This window comes from Phocoena phocoena, chromosome 17 (genome assembly GCF_963924675.1).
Source record: "Phocoena phocoena chromosome 17, mPhoPho1.1, whole genome shotgun sequence".
NCBI lineage: Eukaryota > Metazoa > Chordata > Mammalia > Artiodactyla > Phocoenidae > Phocoena > Phocoena phocoena.
Genome location: NC_089235.1, coordinates 7,514,356 through 7,533,674, shown reverse-complemented (window position 1 = coordinate 7,533,674; position 19,319 = coordinate 7,514,356). Strand labels below are relative to the sequence as shown.

The window sequence follows — 19,319 nt, the reverse complement described above, 5'->3', positions numbered from 1 at the left end:
TTACGTGTAGTATTCGTTCGGTGCCTTGTATTTACCATTGGTCTTCCAGTAAGAATCAATCACCCTGTATGTTTAGACCAAATTTAGACCAAATCTTCCAAACGCTGACTTTGCAGCCTTTCCTCCACACGGACATTTCCATTTCTTCACTGTGGAACCTGTTGTTACTTTCCTAGTTAAGACTTTAGTTCCAAGAGTAGAGTAGAACCTTTACCAAGATTCACCAGTTATTAACTTTTCTGTTTTTTACTTGATATGAATAATTTATTGAATGAGAGACAAGGACAGGGAGATTTCAAACCCAAAACTGGTATAAAGTTCAGAGACATGGCATTACAGGATAGCTTCTAAAGTGAAAAGGAGGATGTCATTTAGCCTTTTCAATGATTGGTTATTACGTTGGAGGTTTCCAGACTGCAGGAGGTTGGTGAAAAGTGATTATCTTATACCATTTGGGGAAGATGACTTAAGTTTTATGATTATCAAAGACATTGACAAGAAATAACCTAAATTACAGTTCACTTACATTCCTGAAATGAACCACTTAGTTTCACATAAGTGGCTTAAAGGGTTTCTGTCAGCTTGAGGGATTTTTAAACCTGGCTTCATTTCATTTTATTTTAAAAGAATTATCAAAATAACTTAAGACAATCTAGAGGTCCAGTAATAGGAATTCATAATATAAATTACAGAATTTCCATATGATAGATGACTGTGCAGTTATTTATAGTCATGTGGGGATATTAAACAACATGGAAAAATGTTACCATGCTTCTATATATTGGAAATGTGAACACACCTTCCTTGACCACACCCCATTGTGAGCAAAACAGCCTCTCCCACTCCTCTTGCAGCCAGGGAGGGGGGCCTTGCTTTACCACATGTTTCCTCCTTACACTGTTGTTGATTGGCTCAGGAGAGTAACAGATCCCAGGGTAACCAATTAGTAGACTTGCCAGCAACCTATTATCTGTATCCGCTGGATGAAACACAGCAGGGCAGAGTTGGAAATTTGTACTAAAAACCCAGAAATCACAAGACAATAGAGTGAGAGCTCAGTTAAAAGGCAATAAGGTAGATTAAAGATTGAGAAACTGCTGTAAGAAGTAGCAAACTGAAACTATGAGGGAACAAAAATTAAGAATAAGTAGACAGAGCAATTGAAGGCAGGGCAAACAGACAGATGGAGGGCAGCCAACCACGCTGTCAATGCAGCTCTGCAGCAGGACTCCAGCTCCTGCTGTGGGATTCTTGGCAGATGCCTGGCCTCCAGATCCAAACTCCAGCCCTTTGCACAGGAACCTGCCCTAACCTGGCCCCTGTTCGTAGATTTCCAAGACAATTTCCTTGTCATCCTTTGCAAATCCTTTCAGGATGGCCTCAGTGGATCTCTGTCTTGTAACTGTTACAAGGGTGTGTAGACTATGAGCCCAATTTTTTCTTTTTTTTAATGCTTCAATTTTATTTTATTTATTTTTTTAATACAGCAGGTTCTTATTAGTCATCAGTTTTATACACATCAGTGTATACATGTCATTCCCAATCGCCCAATTCCTTACCCCCCTCAACCTGCCGCTATCTCCCCTTGGTGTCTGTGCATTTGTTCTCTACATCTGTGTTTCAATTTCTGCCCTGCAAACCGGTTCATCTGTACCATTTTTCTAGATTCCACATATATGCGTTAATATATATTTGTTTTTCTCTTTCTGACTTACTTCACTCTGTATGATAGTCTCTAGTTATATCCATGTCTCAACAAATGACCCAATTTCATTCCTTTTTATGGCTGAGTAATATTCCATTGTCGATATGTACCACAACTTCTTTATCCATTCGTCTGTCGATGGGCAATTAGGTTGCTTCCATGACCTGGCTATTGTTAATAGTGCTGCAATGAACATTGGGGTGCATGTGTGTTTTTGAATTATGGTTTTCTCTGGGTATATGCCCAGGAGTGGGATTGCTGGGTCATATGGTAATTCTATTTTTAGTTTTTTAAGGAACCTCCATACTGTTCTCCGTAGTGGTTGTATCAATTTACATTCCCACCAACAGTGCAAGAGGGTTCCCTTTTCTCCACACCCTCTCCAGCATTTGTTGTTTGTAGATTTTCTGATGATGCCCATTCTAACTGGTGTGCGGTGATACCTCATTGTAGTTTTGATTAGCATTTCTCTAATAATTAGTGATGTTGAGCAGCTTTTCCTGTGCTTCTTGGCCATCAGTATGTCTTCTTTGGAGAAATGTCTATTTAGGTCTTCTGCCCATTTTTGGATTGGGTTGTTTGTTTTTTAATATTGAGCTGCATGAGCTGTTTATATATTTTTGCAGATTAATCCTTTTTCCGTTGATTCGTTTGCAAATATTTTCTCCCATTCTGAGGGTTATCTTTTCATCTTGTTTATGGCTTCCTTTGCTGTGCAAAAGCTTTGAAGTTTCATTAGGTCTCATTTGTTTATTTTCGTTTTTATTTCCATTACTCTAGGAGGTGGATGAAAAAAGATCTTGCTGTGATTTATGTCAAAGAGTGTTCTTCCTATGTTTTCCTCTAAGAGTTTTATAGTGTCCGGTCTTACATTTAGGTCTCTAATCCATTTTGAGTTTATTTTTGTGTATGGTGTTAGGGAATGTTCTAATTTCATTCTTTTACATGTAGCTGTCCAGTTTTCCCAGCACAACTTATTGAAGAGGCTGTCTTTTCTCCATTGTATATCCTTGCCTCCTTTGTCATAGATTAGTTGACCCTAGGTGCCTGGGTTTATCTCTGGGATTTCTATCCTGTTCCATTGATCTATGTTTCTGTTTTTGTGCCAGTACCATATTGTCTTGATTACTGTAGCTTTGTAGTATAGTCTGAAGTTAGGGAGTCTGATTCCTCCAGCTCTGTTTTTTTCCCTCAAGACTGCTTTGGCTATTCAGGGTCTTTTGTGTCTCCATACAAATTTTAAGATTTTTTGCTCTAGTTCTGTAAAAAATGCCATTGGTAATTTGATAGGGACTGCATTGAATCTTTAGATTGCTTTGGGTACTATAGTCATTTTCACAATATGGAGTCTTCCAATCCAAGAACATGGTATATCTCTCCATCTGTTGGTATCACCTTTAATTTCTTTCATCAGTGTCTTATAGTTTTCTGCATACAGGTCTTTTGTCTCCTTAGGTAGGTTTATTCCTAGGTATTTTATTCTTTTTGTTGCAATGGTAAATGGGAGTGTTTCCTTAATTTCTCTTTCAGATTTGTCATCATTAGTGTATAGGAATGCAAGAGATTTCTGTGCATTAATTTTGTATCCTGCAACTTTAATAAATTCATTGATTAGCTCTAGTAGTTTTCTGGTGGCATCTTTAGGACTCTCTATGTATAGTATCATGTCATCTGCAAACAGTGACAGTTTTACCTCTTCTTTCCAATTTGTATTCCTTTTATTTCTTTTTCTTCTCTTATTGCCATGGCTAGGACTTCCAAAGCTATGTTGAATAATAGTGGCGAGAGTGGACATCCTTGTCTTGTTCCTGATCTTAGAGGAAATGCTTTCAGTTTTTCACTTTTGAGAATGATGTTTGCTGAGGGATTGTCGTATACGGCCTTTATTATGTTGAGGTAGGTTCCTTCTATGCCCACTTTCTGGGGAGTTTTTTTTATCATAAACGGGTGGTGAATTTTGTCAAAAGCTTTCTCTGCATCTATTGAGATGATCATATGGTTTTTATTCTTCACTTTGTTAACATGATGTATCACATTGATTGATTTGCATATATTGAAGAATCCTTGCATCCCTGGGATAAATCCCACTTGATCATGGTGTATGATCCTTTTAATGTGTTGTTGGATTCTGTTTGCGAGTATTTTATTGAGGATTTTTGCATCTATATTCATCAGTGATATTGGTCTGTAATTTTCTTTTTTTGTAGTATCTTTGTCTGGTTTTTGTATCAGGGTGATGGTGGCCTCATAGAATGAGTTTGGGGGTGCTCCTTCCTCCACAATTTTTTGGAAGAATTTGAGAAGGATGGGCGTTAGCTCTTCTCTAAATGTTTGATAGAATTCACCTGTGAGGCCATCTGGTCCTGGACTTTTGTTTGTTGGAAGATTTTTAATCACAGTTCCAATTTCATTACTTGTGATTGGTCTGTTCATATTTTCTGTTTCTTCCTGGTTCAGTTGTGGAAGTTTATACCTTTCTAAGAATTTGTCCATTTCTTCCAGGTTGTCCATTTTATTGGCATAGAGTTGCTTGTAGTAGTCTCTTAGGATGATTTGTATTTCTGTGGTTTCTGTTGTAACTTCTTTTTCATTTCTAATTTTATTGATTTGAGTCCTCTCCCTCTTTTTCTTGATGAATCTGGCTAATGGTTTATCAATTTTGTTTGTCTTCTCAAAGAATTAGCTTTTAGTTTTATTGATCTTTGCTATCGTTTTCTTTGTTTCTATTTCATTTATTTCTGCTCTGATCTTTATGATTTCTTTCCTTCTGCTAACTTTGGGTTTTGTTTGTTCTTTTTCTAGTTCCTTTAGGTGTAAGGTTAGATTGTTTATTTGAGATTTTTCTTGTTTCTTGAGGTAGGCTTGTATAGCTATAAACTTCCCTCTTAGAACTGCTTTTGCTGCATCCCATAGGTTTTGGATCATCGTGTATTCATTGTCATTTGTCTCTAGGTATTTTTTGATTTCCTCTTTGATTTCTTCAGTGATCTTTTGGTTATTTAGTAACATACTGTTTACCCTCCATGTGTGTGTGTTTTTTACGTTTTTCTCCCTGTGCTTCATTTCTAATCTCATAGTGTTGTCATTGGAAAAGATGCTTGATATGATTTCAATTTTCTTAAATTTACTGAGGCTTGATTTGTGACCCAAGATGTTATCTATCCTGGGGAATGTTCCATGCGCACTTGAGAAGAAAGTGTAATCTGCTGTTTTTGGATGGAATGTCCTATAAATATCAATTAAATCTATCTGGTCTATTGTGTCATTTAAAGCTTTGTTTCCTTACTTATTTTCATTTTGGAAGATCTGTCCATTGGTGTAAGTGAGGTGTTCAAGTCCCCCACTATTATTGTGTTACTGTCGATTTCCTCTTTTATAGCTGTTAACAATTGTCTTATGTATTGAGGTACTCCTATGTTGGGTGAATATATATGTATAATTGTTATATCTTCTTGGATTGATCCCTTGTTCATTATGTAGTGTCCTTCCTTGTCTCTTGTAACATTCTTTATTTTAAAGCCTATTTTATCTGATATGAGTATAGCTACTTCAGCTTTCCTTTGATTTCCATTTGCATGGAATATCTTTTTCCATCCCTTCACTTTCAGTCTGTATGTGTCCCTAGGTCTGAAGTGGGTCTCTTGTAGGCAGCATATATATGGGTCTTGTTTTTGTATCCATTCAGCAAGCCTGTGTCTTTTGGTTGGAGCATTTAATCCATTCACATTTAACATAATTATCGATACATATGTTCCTATGACCATTTTCTTAATTGTTTTGGGTTTGTTTTTGTAGGTCCCTTTCTTCTCTTGTGTTTCCCACTTAGAGAAGTTCCTTTAGCATTTGTTGTAGAGCTGGTTTGGTGGTGCTGAATTCTCTTAGCTTTTGCTTGTCTGTAAAGCTTTTGATTTCTCCATCGAATCTGAATGAGATCCTTGCTGGGTAGAGTAATCTTGGTTGTAGGTTCTTCCCTTTCATCACTTTAAGTATATCGTGCCACTCCCTTCTGGCTTGTAGAGTTTCTGCTGAGAAATCAGCTGTTAACCTTATGGGAGTTCCCTTGTATGTTATTTGTCATTTTTCCCTTGCTGCTTTCAATAATTTTTCTTTATCTTTTATTTTTGTCAATTTGATTAGTATGCGTCTCGGCATGTTTCTCCTTGGGTTTTTCCTGTATGGGACTCGCTGCGCTTCCTGGACTTGGGTGGCTATTTCCTTAGCCATGTTAGGGAAGTTTTCGAATATGATCTCTTTATATATTTTCTCTGGCCCTTTCTCTCTCTCTTCTCCTTCTGGGACCCCTATAATGCGAACGTTGTGGTGTTTAATGTTGTCCCAGAGGTCTCTTAGGCTGTCTTCATTTCTTTTCATTCTTTTTCTTTATTCTGTTCTACAGCAGTGAATTCCACCATTCTGTCTTCCAGGTCACTTATCTGTTCTTCTGCCTCAGGTATTCTGCTATTGATTCTTTCTAGTGTAGTTTTCATTGTAGTTATTGTATTGTTCATGTTTGTTTGTTTGTTCTTTAATTCTTCTACATCTTTGTTAAACATTTCTTGCATGTTCTCGATCTTTTCCTCCTTTCTTTTTCTGAGGTCCTGGATCATCTTCACTGTCATTATTCTGAATTCTTTTTCTGGAAGTTTGCCTATCTCCACTTCATTTGGTTGTTTTTCTGGGGTTTTATCTTATTCCTTCATCTGGTACATAGCCCTCTGCCTTTTCATCTTGTCTATCTTTCTGTGAATGTGGTTTTTGTTCCACAGGCTGCAGGACTGTAGTTCTTCTTGCTTCTGCTGTCTGCCTTCTGTTGGATGGGGCTATCTAAGAGGCTTGTAGTTATTAACTTTTTGAAACATTTGCTTGTTCAACCTCTCTCTTTCCTTATACACACACACACACACACACACACACACACACATATTTTGGCTAAACTATTTAAGAGGTAGTTTATAAGCATCGTGATACTATACTCCTGAATATTTCAGATGTATCTATCAGCAAGTGTAATCTCCTGTATAACCACAATACAACTACCAAACTCGAGAAACTTAACATAGATGCAATACTATTATTTAACATACAGCCTATTCAAGTTGTTCCATTTGTGTTAATAATATAGTTTATCGGTATATTTCAATGTTTTATTGAAGTATAATTACATACTATAAAATGCACAGATTTAAGTGTACAGTTTAATGTTTTGATAAATGTGTACCCTCATGTAACCAACACCCCAATCAAGATATAGTGAATTTCTGTAACTCAAGAAAGTTCTTTCTTGCCCCTTTCTAGTCAGCCCTCTTTCCTCTACATCCCTTAGAGGAAACCACTACAGTATTTTTTCCTTATAGATTACATTTGCATAAATTTCACATCCAGTGTGTATTCTTATGTGTTTAGTTTATTTCTCTCTGGTCTTGGATTCTGGTATCTGTAAATAAAGTTTTAGTGGAACTCAGCCATGTTCATTTGGTTGTACTGTCTACGATGCTTTCACACTATAACAACAGCACTGACTAGTTGTGACAAGGCTTGCTTTTGGTTGCTACTTGGTGTATTACAAATTACTGCAATCCAATTATAACTTAACAGCATTTTGAATGTCATGCTCATTACTGTGACATAGCATTTAATTATTTATTTTTTTATTAACAGTGCATACTCAACATACCAAAATAAAGAAAGAAGAGTTGTGTTTGAATGTTGTACTTTTAAGAAAGAGTGGGGGGTGAATCATTTGTTATCAAATTAGATGGCAAAACATTGCGTTTATTATTCAGTGACACTGTTGCTGTGCTAAACTAATACTATATACATCAATATTATTAGATTAGGAACTCTTTATAATAGTCCCACGCACAGAAAAGCAATTTTCAGAAAAACTGGACATTTAAAAATGGAATATCTCATCGAAACAAAGTTTCTTTAAAAAATTTAAAATATTGAAATAAGGCTGAAGTCAAAGTAAGTGCTCATTTTGTTAACCAAGCAAGGAAAACCATTTACCAATGTTGAATTAATTTAATTGTGTGTGATTGCAGCAGATGAAGAAATGTGTCCAGAGAAAATAAGCTTGATTAAGGCTATTAGTCTTTTAGTGAGAACAGTTGCTGCAAGAGGTAAGGACATTGAGGACAACAGATGGAGTAAACATACTTTCCATATTCCTCCCACTGAGTACAATACGTCTAAAATCCCTGGATATTATGTACTGAAAAACATAAGAAGGCCTGAAAAGTGGAGAGAAGAAGGCAGACTGGATAGGGAGCTTAGGACCCAAAGAATGCTGAGTTCCCTGACCTTTTCTTTCTGACTCATCTATCCCACACTGGGACTGGAGAAGCTAGCATCCTGAGAATGCCAATGGGAACAGATGAAAAAACAAACAAACAAACAAAACAAACAAGAAAAGCATGCCCTCTCTAGCCAAAAGGCCAGGAAAAGGGCTACCTAGCAAGACAGAAACTTAAATAATAACTGTTCTACTCCAGCCAAGCACCACAGAAGAAGCTGTGGCCAAGTCTTACCCATCATCAGAACTGGAGTGGAGAGTCTAGGTGTGTAACAAGGAACCCCAAACCACCTGCCATTGTTGTGTCAGAGGCTGAGGGGGGAAACAGGATCTTTGTCCATACTGACTGGTAATGAGGAGCCTGTGGTGTTGGTGAAAATGACATGGGAGCCTGGAATTCATCTACACCTAGTGACCTGGTGTCAGAGAAAGCCTAGAGGAGGGTCAGGTCTTTAACCACCTCTCAGAGAATATGAGGCCAACCCTCCTCCCAGTGTCAGTGGGGACCCATCATTAACAAGGACCCTCTCCCTTCAAGTTGTCAACAGAATCCTAATGGAGAATCTGCATCTAGTTTCACTTGGCAGTAACAAGGCGGAGTTGTTCCCCAACTGGAGTTATGTCAGGGGGAGCTTGCTAAAATACAAGGCTTATATAAGACCCAGAGTCTCACAGCATATGAACTGTCCAGATTTCAAAAGAAAATCACTTGTTATACTAATAACCTGGAAAATCTAAATTTGAATGAAGAAAGACATTAGATGTCAACACTGAAATAGCACAGATATTAGAATTATCTAACAAGGATTTTAAAGCAGCCTTCATTAAAAAGCTTCCACAGGTAATTGTGAACACCCTCAAAACAAAGGAAAAATAGATATTATCAGCAAGAAACATGATATAAAGAAGAACCAAGTGGAAATTCTAGAACTGAAAACTACAATAGCCAAAAAATAAACTCAATGGATAGTCTAACAGAAGAAAAAGTGTATGTGATGATAGAACAATAGGAGAGAGAGAAAATAGACTGAAAATAAAAGTGAACAGAGCTTCGGGGACCTGTGGGCTATAACAAAAAATCTAACATTCATGTCATTAGTGTCCCAGAAGGAGAGGAGAAAGAGAATTCAAAGAAATAATGGATTAAATTTCTCCAAATTTGGCAGAAGACATAAACTTACAGATTCAAGAAGCTGAGTGAACCCCAAAAAGGATAAATCTAAAGACACATCATAGTTAAACTTCTGGAAAGTAAAGACAAAGAAGAAAATCTTGAAGGCAATCAGAGAGAAACACAGGAAACAATTTGAATGATATCAGAAACCATGGAGGCCAGAAGGAAGTAGCATAGCATTTTTCAAGTGCTGAAATAAGTCAACCCAGAATTCTATATCCAGAGAAAATATTTTCAGGAATGAAGAAGAAATTAAGACATTCTCAGATTGAAAGGAAGACTAAGAGAATTCATTGCTTGTAGACCTACTGTGAAAGAATGACTAAAACAAGTTCTCTAAACAGAAAGGAAACGATAAAAGAAGGAATTTTGCAACACCAGGAAGGAAGAAAGCAGAAGAGAAGAACAAAAACGTGAGTAAATATAAGACTTTCCTTCTTCTCTTGCATTTTTATAATTATATTTAGTGTTTGAAGCAAAAATTATTATAACTGTGTAATGTGGTCCTCTGTTTATGTAGAAGAAAAATTAAAGCTAATTATGTTATACATGGGGAAGGGTAAATGGACATAAAGGGAAGTAAGGTTTCTATACTTTACTCAAGCACATAAAATGTCGACATTAGTAGACTGTAAGTTATGCTAATATAGTATAATATGCAAAGTAACTACTAATATAGTTATGGAAATAGATACACTTAAAAACATGGATAAATCAAAATGGAATTCTAAAGAAAGTTTAAGGAACTGACAAGAAGATAGGAAAAAAAGAAACAAATGAAAAACAGAGACAGCAAACAGAAAAAAAATAAAATGGCATAATTAAGTCTCGACCTATCACTAATTACAGAAAATGTAAATAGTCTGAATATATTGAATTAAAAGATAGAGGTTGGCATAATAGATTTAAAAAACAAAAAGAAAACATGACCTAACTATTGGCTATCCACAAGAAACTTGCTTCAAATATAATGATATGTGTAGGTTGAAAGTGAAATGATGAACTGAGATATACTACACAAACACTAATCAAAAGAAAGCAGGAGTGGCTATATTAATATCAGATTCAGTGGACTTCAAGGCAAAGAAAACCACTGGAGACAGAGTCAATCCACTAGGCAGACACAGGAATCCTAAATTTGTATGCACCAAAAAGCCAAGCTGCAAAACTTGTGAAGCAAAATCTGATAGAACTGAAAGGAGAGAGACAAATCCACAGTTATAGCCGAAGACTTCAAAACCCCATCTCAACAACTGACAAAACAGCTAGACAGAAAATCCTCAAGGATAGAGCTCAACAAGACCATCAACCAAAAGAATCTAATCAATATTTATAAAGCACTCTACCTACCAACAGCAGAATACATGTTATTTTCATGCATCCATGGAACATATGCCAAAATAAATATTTTCCTGGGCCATAAAACAAATCTTGACAAATTTAAAGGAATTGAAATCACATGGAGTGTTCTCTCTAACCACAATGGAATAACACTAGAAATCAAGAACAGGAAGAGATCAGGAGAATCCCCAAACACCTGGCAGCTAAAACAGCACACATAAATAATCTGTTGGTCAAGGAAGAAGTCTTGAGACAAATACCAAATACATTGAACTTAGTGAACATGACAGCAAAACATCAAACATTGTGGGATGCTGTTAAAGCAGTGCTTAGATGAAAATCTGTAGCCCTAAATGCTTACAGACAAAAAAGGATAAGTCCCAGATCAATAATCTAAGCTCTCACTTCAAGAACTTAGAAGATGAAGAGCAAAATAAACTCATAGTCAAGGAGAAAAAAGAGAGCAAAAATCAATAAAATTGAAAACAGACACACAATAGAAAAGTCAATGAAACATAAGTTTTTATTTGAAAAGATTAGTAAAATAGACAAAACTCCAGCAAGACTGACAAATAAAAAGAGAGGAGAGCAATTTCTATTATCAGTTTGAAACAAAAGATCACACTACAGAGTTTACATACATCGAAAGAATAAGAGAATACTCTGAGCAGCCCTAGACACATAAATTTGACAGTTGAGATGAAATAGATTAATTCCGTGAAAAGTATATAAACTACTCCAACTCATCCAATGAGCAGCCCAATAACAACTAATGAAATTAAATTTATACACACACATATATATGTATACACACATATTAATAGAATAAAAGCCCAGAAATAGTTCCATATACGTATGGCCAGGTTGTAGTGGAAGGAGAGGCTCTCTGGAAGCAGGTGGTGGTGAAAGGAGTGTGACGGGCAAAGATGATTCAGGCAATCCTGGTTTTCAGTAACCATGGGAAGCCACGTGGCTTGACTGCTTCTACCAGCGTTTCCCAGAAGAAATTCAACAGCAGGTTATTCGAGAGATCTTCCATCTAGCTCTCAAACGGGATGACAACATCTGTAACTTCTTGGGGGGTAGAAGTTTGATTGGTGGGTCTGACTACAAACTGATTTATTGGCGTTATGCTGCCCTCTACTTTGTATTTTGTGGGGATTCGTCAGAGAGTGAACTTGGGATCTTAGACCTCATCCAGGATTTTGTGGAGACTCTGGACAAGTGTTTCGAAAATGTTTGTGAATTGGATTTGATCTTCCACACGGATATGGTGCACTACGTTCTTCAGGAGGTGGTGATGGGTGGGATGGTGTTGGAAATAAACATGAATGAAATCGTGGCTCAGACTGAAGCTCAGAACAGGCTGGAGAAGTCCGAGGGTTGTCTTTCAGCCGCACCCGCCCGGGCCATGTCCACCGTGAAAAACATCGGCCTGCTGGAGATGCCTCGGATTATCAACATTGGCGATCTCAACATCAAGGTCCCCAACCTGTCGCAGTTTGTCTGAGGGTAGAAGACGGCTGAACTGAGTCCTCGGAACCAGCAAAGCCGAGCCAGTCCTGCAGCAAAACCTGATCTGCGCCCTAGAGGAGTGCAGCCTCGGGCCCTGGGCCCTGCTGTCCTGCAGCGGGAAGGAGTCCTGTGTCCACTGCCAGCCTGTGCTTGCTTCTCACATGTGCGGCCTTGCCCCTCTCTCCTACACGCGGCCACTGCAGATGTGAAGGGTCCTGGCTTCCTCAGTGGGGTGCAGGTGCCCAAGCCACTCGCCCCCTTTACCTGCCACGTGCAGCCACTCCCAGGGGTTGCAGACTGTCGTGAGAGCAGAACCTCACCACGACGATGTGCTCCGACTGGAGTCTTCAACCTTAGCACCACGAGGCTCCCTGAGGTCCTGTAGCATGGACTTCCCTGGTGAAGTGCCGTAGCTAGAAAAGGGCTGACCCTCTAGATTTGGGGATGTGGTGAGTGGCAAACAAGGGCAGGATGTTATGAGGTCCAGAGTTGCCTACTGGCTCCACTAGAGTTGGCACACCCAGAATCCTTTTGTAGAGCCGAGCTGTCTCATCACCACCTCCTGAGGCACACACTCCCAACCGCCACAGTCCTGGCTCTGCTCTCCCAGGTGTTTACGTGCAGGACACAACCCAAGTCCTAGGCCTGTCATTTGCCTGCCCCCCACATTTCTGCCAACAGGGAGGGCACAGCCCACAGCCAGAGGGGTCCCCCTCAAAGGGGAGGAACCCCGTGTCTGCAGAAGGCAAAGCTGACAACGTGGAGCATCTCAGAATCATGACTCTTCCAGGTTTAACATACGTTCTCCTCCCGAGGAGCAGACAGGTCAGTTGCTGTGTTATAGATGACGAGTCTGTCCAGGAGACCCACTGCTGTCTACACCAGCTTCTGGAGCATGAGAGCCTGAGCTGGGGTCATGTGTTCTGGACCTGGCACAGGGGGAGGCTGGGGACACGGCAGCGTGCTGGCTGCAGCATCTTCTCCCCAGTGTGCGAGGGGCCCCTGCCTGAGCTCCTTCTGGGCACGCCCTGTTCCCCTCAGATGCCAGTGCCCTAGAGCTAGCTGTGGATACTTGTAAATGTTTACGTGTGATAAGAGACTTTCTTCCTGTGGTTAACTTAGAGCTGAAGCTGCTCCTCGAAATAGTACCTTTTACTCCTGCGCTGCCTCGGGACCAGGTCTCAGGTATGATGTTGAGCTGCCTTGAGATTTGGGAGCTCGCTGCACCATCGTGGTGACGTCTCCCAGCCTGGGAACTTCTTGTGCCTGCCGGCCGGTGGCCCAAACCGTCTCGTCAGGCCTCCTGATGCTGTCGCAGGGCCCATCTGAGATGGTGCCTGACAGGACCATGGTCAGGACCACGTCTTTTCCTGCTTTGAACTGTGCTTCTTGTGGTTGGTGCTCTTTGCTCTCTGTAGCCTCTTAACCTCAGTCTTTTGGAACATCTACGGTAACCACAGAGGTGGGCAGTGTTGATCAGAAGAGTTTACTTTTTTTTTTTTTTTTTTACAGACATTTCAGCGTATTTACATCCCTCTCTTTCACATTTGCTGAAAGTGATATAGGAACAAAATGATATTTATTTTGTACCTACTGTAAGGTGGCATGAGCGAGATCCTTCCACAATCCTTACAACAGACACTGTTATCTCCATTTTGCAAGTCAAGAAAGTAAGAATCAGAGAGGTCAAGTAAACGGCTTTAGGTCACAAGCGCTAAGAACTGAGACTGTCTGTCTGCCTAAATCCACAGTTCATTTTTTTTTCACTGCTCAGGATGGCCTCTCCCAATTTTATTTTCTTTCTTATGGATAAAGAAACCTAAAAAAGGTTAGGTACCTTCTCAGAAACTGTGATAAAACCCAGCTTGGTTTTTCTCAGAAACGGTGATAAAAACCGGCTTGGTAGCCAGTGACAGCATCAAAGAGTGTAAGAGCTGGAGGGTCCTCCACATGCCTCCATTGAGCTGGTGAGGAAGCAGAAGCCCAGAGTGTTAAGTGTTATGTCAAGGGTCACAAAGCTAGAATGAAGTCATTTTTCTTTGTTTAAAATTTTTATTGGAGTATAGTTGATTTACAATGTTGTGTTCGTTACAGGTATACAGTAAAGTGAATCAGTTACACGTATTAAACAAAAAAGTATGGCCAGTGAATTTTTGACAAAATGTAAAAGAATTCAATGGAGAATGAATAGTCTTTTCAAAAAATGATGTTAAGCAATTAGAAATTTATAACCAGACGTTGAATCTTGGCATAATCTCACGTCTTATATAAAAATTCAGTAAAAAAGGATCATAGATTTAAATATAAAATACACAATTATAAAAATACTAGCGGATAACATAGGAGAAAATCTTTGAGAGAGAACCAGGGTTTGGTGAAAAATCCTTAGATGTGATACTGAAAGCATGATGGATAAAAAAAAATAAACTTGTTAAATTAGACTTCATCACAATTAAAAACTTTTGCTCTATAAAAGACTCCATGAAGATGAGGAAAAGTTATAGATTGGAAGAAAATATATGAACACCACATATCTGAAAAAGGGCTCAAAACCCAACAGCACACAATCCATTTAGAACATAGGTGACATCCATTTCACTGAAAAGGATATAAAGACGAGCAAATGAAAAGATGTTCATCACTAGCCATCAGGGAAATGCAAATGAAGACCACAACGAGAAATCATCGTATATGTATTAGAATGGCTAAAACTAAAAATAGTGATAGCACCAAATGCTGGTAAGGATGTGAGGACACTCAATCTCTTGTAAATTGCTGGTGGGTATGTAAAACGATACACAACCACTCTGGAAAATATTTTGGCATTTTCTTAAAAAAACTATACACTCACTGTATGTCAGCAAATTAATTCCTGAGCATTTATCACAGAGAAATAAAGATTTAAATCCACACAAAAACCTACACACAATTCATAGCAGCTTTATTTGTAATAGCCAAAACCTGGAAACAGCCAAAATGTCTCTTAATAGTTGAACAAAGTAAGATAGAGTTGTCCCATGTCCCAAGACCACCAAGGATACCAAAATCCACTAATGCTCAAGTGTCATATATAAAATGTGTAGTATTTGCATATAACCCATGCACATCCTCCTGTATATTTTTAACTCATCTCTAGATCTTACACTTAATAGTGTAAATAGTGTAAATTTAAATAGCTGTCAGCGTGTGGCAAATTTAAGTTTTGCTTCTTGGAAATTTCTGGAATTTTTATTTTGTTTTCCGTACTTCTGATCTGCAGTTGGTTGAATCCCTGGATTCAAAACCTGAAAATATAGAGGCCCAAAGGTATAGTCATGTGACTCTTCAACAATAAAAATGAACAAACTATTGATACACTCAGTAACTTGGATGTATCTCAGGGATATTATGTGGTTGGGAAAAAAACTTAGTCTCAGCTGGTCCCATGCTGTATTTACAAAACATTTATTAAATCACAAAATTATAAGATGGAAAAGAGATTAATGGTTGTCAGGAATTAGAGATGGTGGAGGTGTCTCTGATAAGGGTTAGCATGTGGAACATCTTTGTGGCGATGTGATAGCTCTGTATCTTCATTGTGTGGTAGTGGTTGTGTGAATTCACCTGTGTAATAAGTTGACAGAAAGTTATGCACACATATTAAATTCATCTCTCTTTGCTGAAGTTTCTCAGTAATCTCTTGGATGAAGCTCATCCTCTATTGGGTTTCTCAGGTTAGGTTCATGAATAGAGTATTTCTTAAGATCCTGCAAGTTTATAACTACTTTTCTATAGCCTTGACGTTTGAAGAATAGTTTGGCTGAATATAAAATCCTTGGTTCCATGTTTGCTTTATTGAGTTTCTGAAAATGTTGCTCCATTCTTCTACTGCTTCATATGCAGCTGTCAAGAAGTCAGTGGTCAATAGATTAACTTTCCTTGGTAAATCACTATGACTTAGCTGGATATAAAATTCATTGATTCTCACTTTGTTGTGTAGAATTTCTTTGAAACGTTGGTTTACTGTTTTCTTGCTTTGGACATGGTTGTCAAAAAGTCTTGTCAACAAGATTTTCTCTCCTTTCTGAATGACTATATTTTTTTTCCTGGATCCCCTTAATCTTTTTTCTCAATCTTTAATTTTGTTTTAAGTATATAATAGATTTATAGGATACGTCAGTTTTCTAAGATATGCCGTGGGGACTTTCAATGTATAGATGTAGGTCTCCTTTTATTTCCAGGAAGTTTTCTAGAATAATAGTTTAAAATATTAGATAATTCTATTGATTTCTTCTTTTTTCCATGAATAATTATATGAATGTATTCTATCTTCTTTGCTTATCTTCTATTGCTGTCATGTCATCTGTGATTCTTTCCACTTTTTAAAGTAACTTTTTCATTCTTTTGGCTTTTCTTCGTGTCTCTTATTTAACTTTTCATTTAAATCTCTTCTGCTCTGGGCTGATTGTAATTTAGATTTAATTGCTTTTCATTTTGAATTCCCAATAGCCACTGCTATCATAGCACCACTCAGACATGTTTCAAGTATTTCCCATTAAGGATGGTACTGTCTTATTTGGAATGATTTTCCCTGTGTTCCATTATCTCTAGGCTTCATGCTGCCATTTCCTCTTTTCTACACAGTTTCCGCTTGACTCTCACCACAACCCTTGTTTCTGAAGCTGTCTTATAAATTTGGATGTTTATCTTTCTATTTACAGGTAATTTGAAGGAAATTAGAGTTGTCTCATTAATTTGAAGGTAATATTTCCAAATCTGTTCCTACATGGCTAGGTAACTCGCAAATAGTCTGTTTCAGATCATTGCAGGAGTAGAGTAGTTAAATATGTCTTTCATTATTATAATGAGGCAGTAATTTTGACAGTGTAACATTGGCACAGGGATAGGCATATAAATAAATAGTTGAGACTAGGGACTCCAGAAATCTATCACACATATAACTTACATTGATTTGTGACCAAGAATGCCAATTCATTCAATGGATAAAGAATATACTTTTTAACAAGTGATACTGGGACAAGAAAAAAAAGAACATTGACTCTTATGACATATGTGAAAATTAACAAAATGAATCATAGGCCTAAATGTAGCAGTTAAAATTTCTAAAATAAAATATGGGAAAAATCTTCTCAGCCTTGAGATAGGCAAAGACTCTTTAAGATACAAAAGCATTAACCATTAAAGAAAAAAACTGATAAATTTGACTTTATCAAAAAACTTGCTTGTTGAAAGATTTGATTAAGAAAACTAAAAGGGAAGCCACAGAATGGGAGAAAATACATGCGATACGTATTTGACCAAAGGCTTGTAGCCTTACCTTATACAACTCAGTAGTAAAAAGAGGATAAACCCAACAGTACAGAGCAAAACATTTGAACGGTTGCCTCAAAAAAGATAAACTACAAATGGCCAATAAGCGCATGAAAAGTTGCTCAACATCATCAGCCATCAGAGAAATGCAAGTCCAAAGCAAAATGAGTCCCACTACTCACAAACTAGAATGGCTAAAGTTAAAAAAACATTAGCAATAGAAAGTGTTGGCTTGTGGAACTTTTATGCATTTCCAGTGCAAATGTAAAATGATACCCTCACTTTGGGAAACTGGCAGCTTCTTTAATGTTAGCCATGCATTTTCCATATGATCTAGCAATTCCACTTTTAGGTATTTACCAAAGAGAAATGAAAATATAGGTCTATACAAAAACTTGCACCTGAAAGTTTGTAGTAGCTTTATTCATAAGAGTCAAAAATTGTAAACATATCCATAAGCTGGTGAATAGATAAACAAACAGTGGCAATATCTACACTACAGGATATTACTAAGCGATAAAAGGGAGCAAACTACTGATACATTTAACAATATGGGTGGATCTCAAAAATAGCATGCAAAGAGGAAAAGCCAGACACAAAAGTACACATCGAATGATTGTCTTCATATGAAAATCTAGAAATGACAAATCCTAAGGTATAGGGATGGAAAGCGCATCAGTGGTTGACTAAGGCCAGAGGTGGGGCTGGATTCACTGGGAAAGAGCACAGAGGAATTACTCCGTGTCTTACTGTGATGATGGTTGCATTTGTCAAACTCATTACGCTGTACACTTAAAACGGATTCATCTTTTAAATGAGTTTTAAATGAGTTATGCTGCAATGGAGTTGATAAGTTATAAAAATGTTGAAAAGAAATCTTTCAATATTTAAAAATATTGGAAAGATAGAGTAGTATAGGAAATTGACTATTATAATGCTTTCAATTAGTGAGATCCCTTTGCACAATATATTTTTAAAATATTAGTCCAAATAAAGTCCAGAAGTAGTCACTTAACCTGAATATTAAAATCATTAGTAAATATGCATATACAGATATGTAGATATGTATATATATTTATCATCTATATTTCCTAAATATTTTGTCATGTAGAGACTGTCTGCTTCTTGGAAACCAGCCATAGCGTAAGACCGTTTCCTCTGATCTGTTTGTAAATCTATTTTGTGTTGTTACAACGATTATTTTCATGCATGTACGACTGAAGTATTAGTCACAGTGTATCTGTTTTAAAATATGCTTCATTTTCTTTCTTCTTATGCTTTTCTAAGTGTTGGCTGACCTCTGTCTTCTACATCAGAAAAGTGAAAAGTCAAAAACCTTTCACTTATTACAGTGTTCTGAAGCTTCATTTTCTTATAATTCAGGGATTTTGCAGACCAATTCCCCACACCTTGAGGAGTACAAACCATCCCATTCTAACAGTAACTCATTTGAAAACATCACCAACCGTAACCATCTGTTTCCAACTTCTAAAATCTGACCAGCAATGATCTTTAGAAAAGCAGAAATTTCAGTTGATATATTCAATGACTATTTGTTTCATAAAATTCATGCTCCTAGTTCAGTAATCCTGAATCTTTATGTACACTTTCTGCAGAGTCAGAGTTGTGAAAGTAGGTAGATGCATAAACAAGGTTGTTTCTGTCTAACCTAACTGCTAAATACATATATATTAGTTTGCTAAGGCTGCCATAACAAAATACCACAGATTTAGTGGCTTAAACAAGAGACATTTATTTCCCACAGTTCCAGAGGCTAGAAGTCCAAGATCAAGGTGCCAGTAGGGTTGGTTTCTCCTGAGGCCTCTCTCTTTGGCTTGTAGTTGTCTGCCTTTTCGCTGTGTCCTCACATGGTGTTTCCTCTGTGTGTGTGTACATCCCTGGTATCTTCCCGTGTGTCCAAATTTCCTCTCCTTATGACACAGGTCAGAAACTAACAGCCTTATTTTAGCTTAATTACT

At 37.7% G+C, this 19,319-nt stretch overlaps 1 pseudogene; it reads left to right on the top strand.

Annotated features, from left to right (window-relative positions):
• Nucleotides 1–11,441: 11,441 nt before the first annotated feature.
• Nucleotides 11,442–12,025, top strand: LOC136137064 (AP-3 complex subunit sigma-2 pseudogene; annotated as a pseudogene).
• The last annotated feature ends 7,294 nt before the right edge of the window (nt 12,026–19,319 follow it).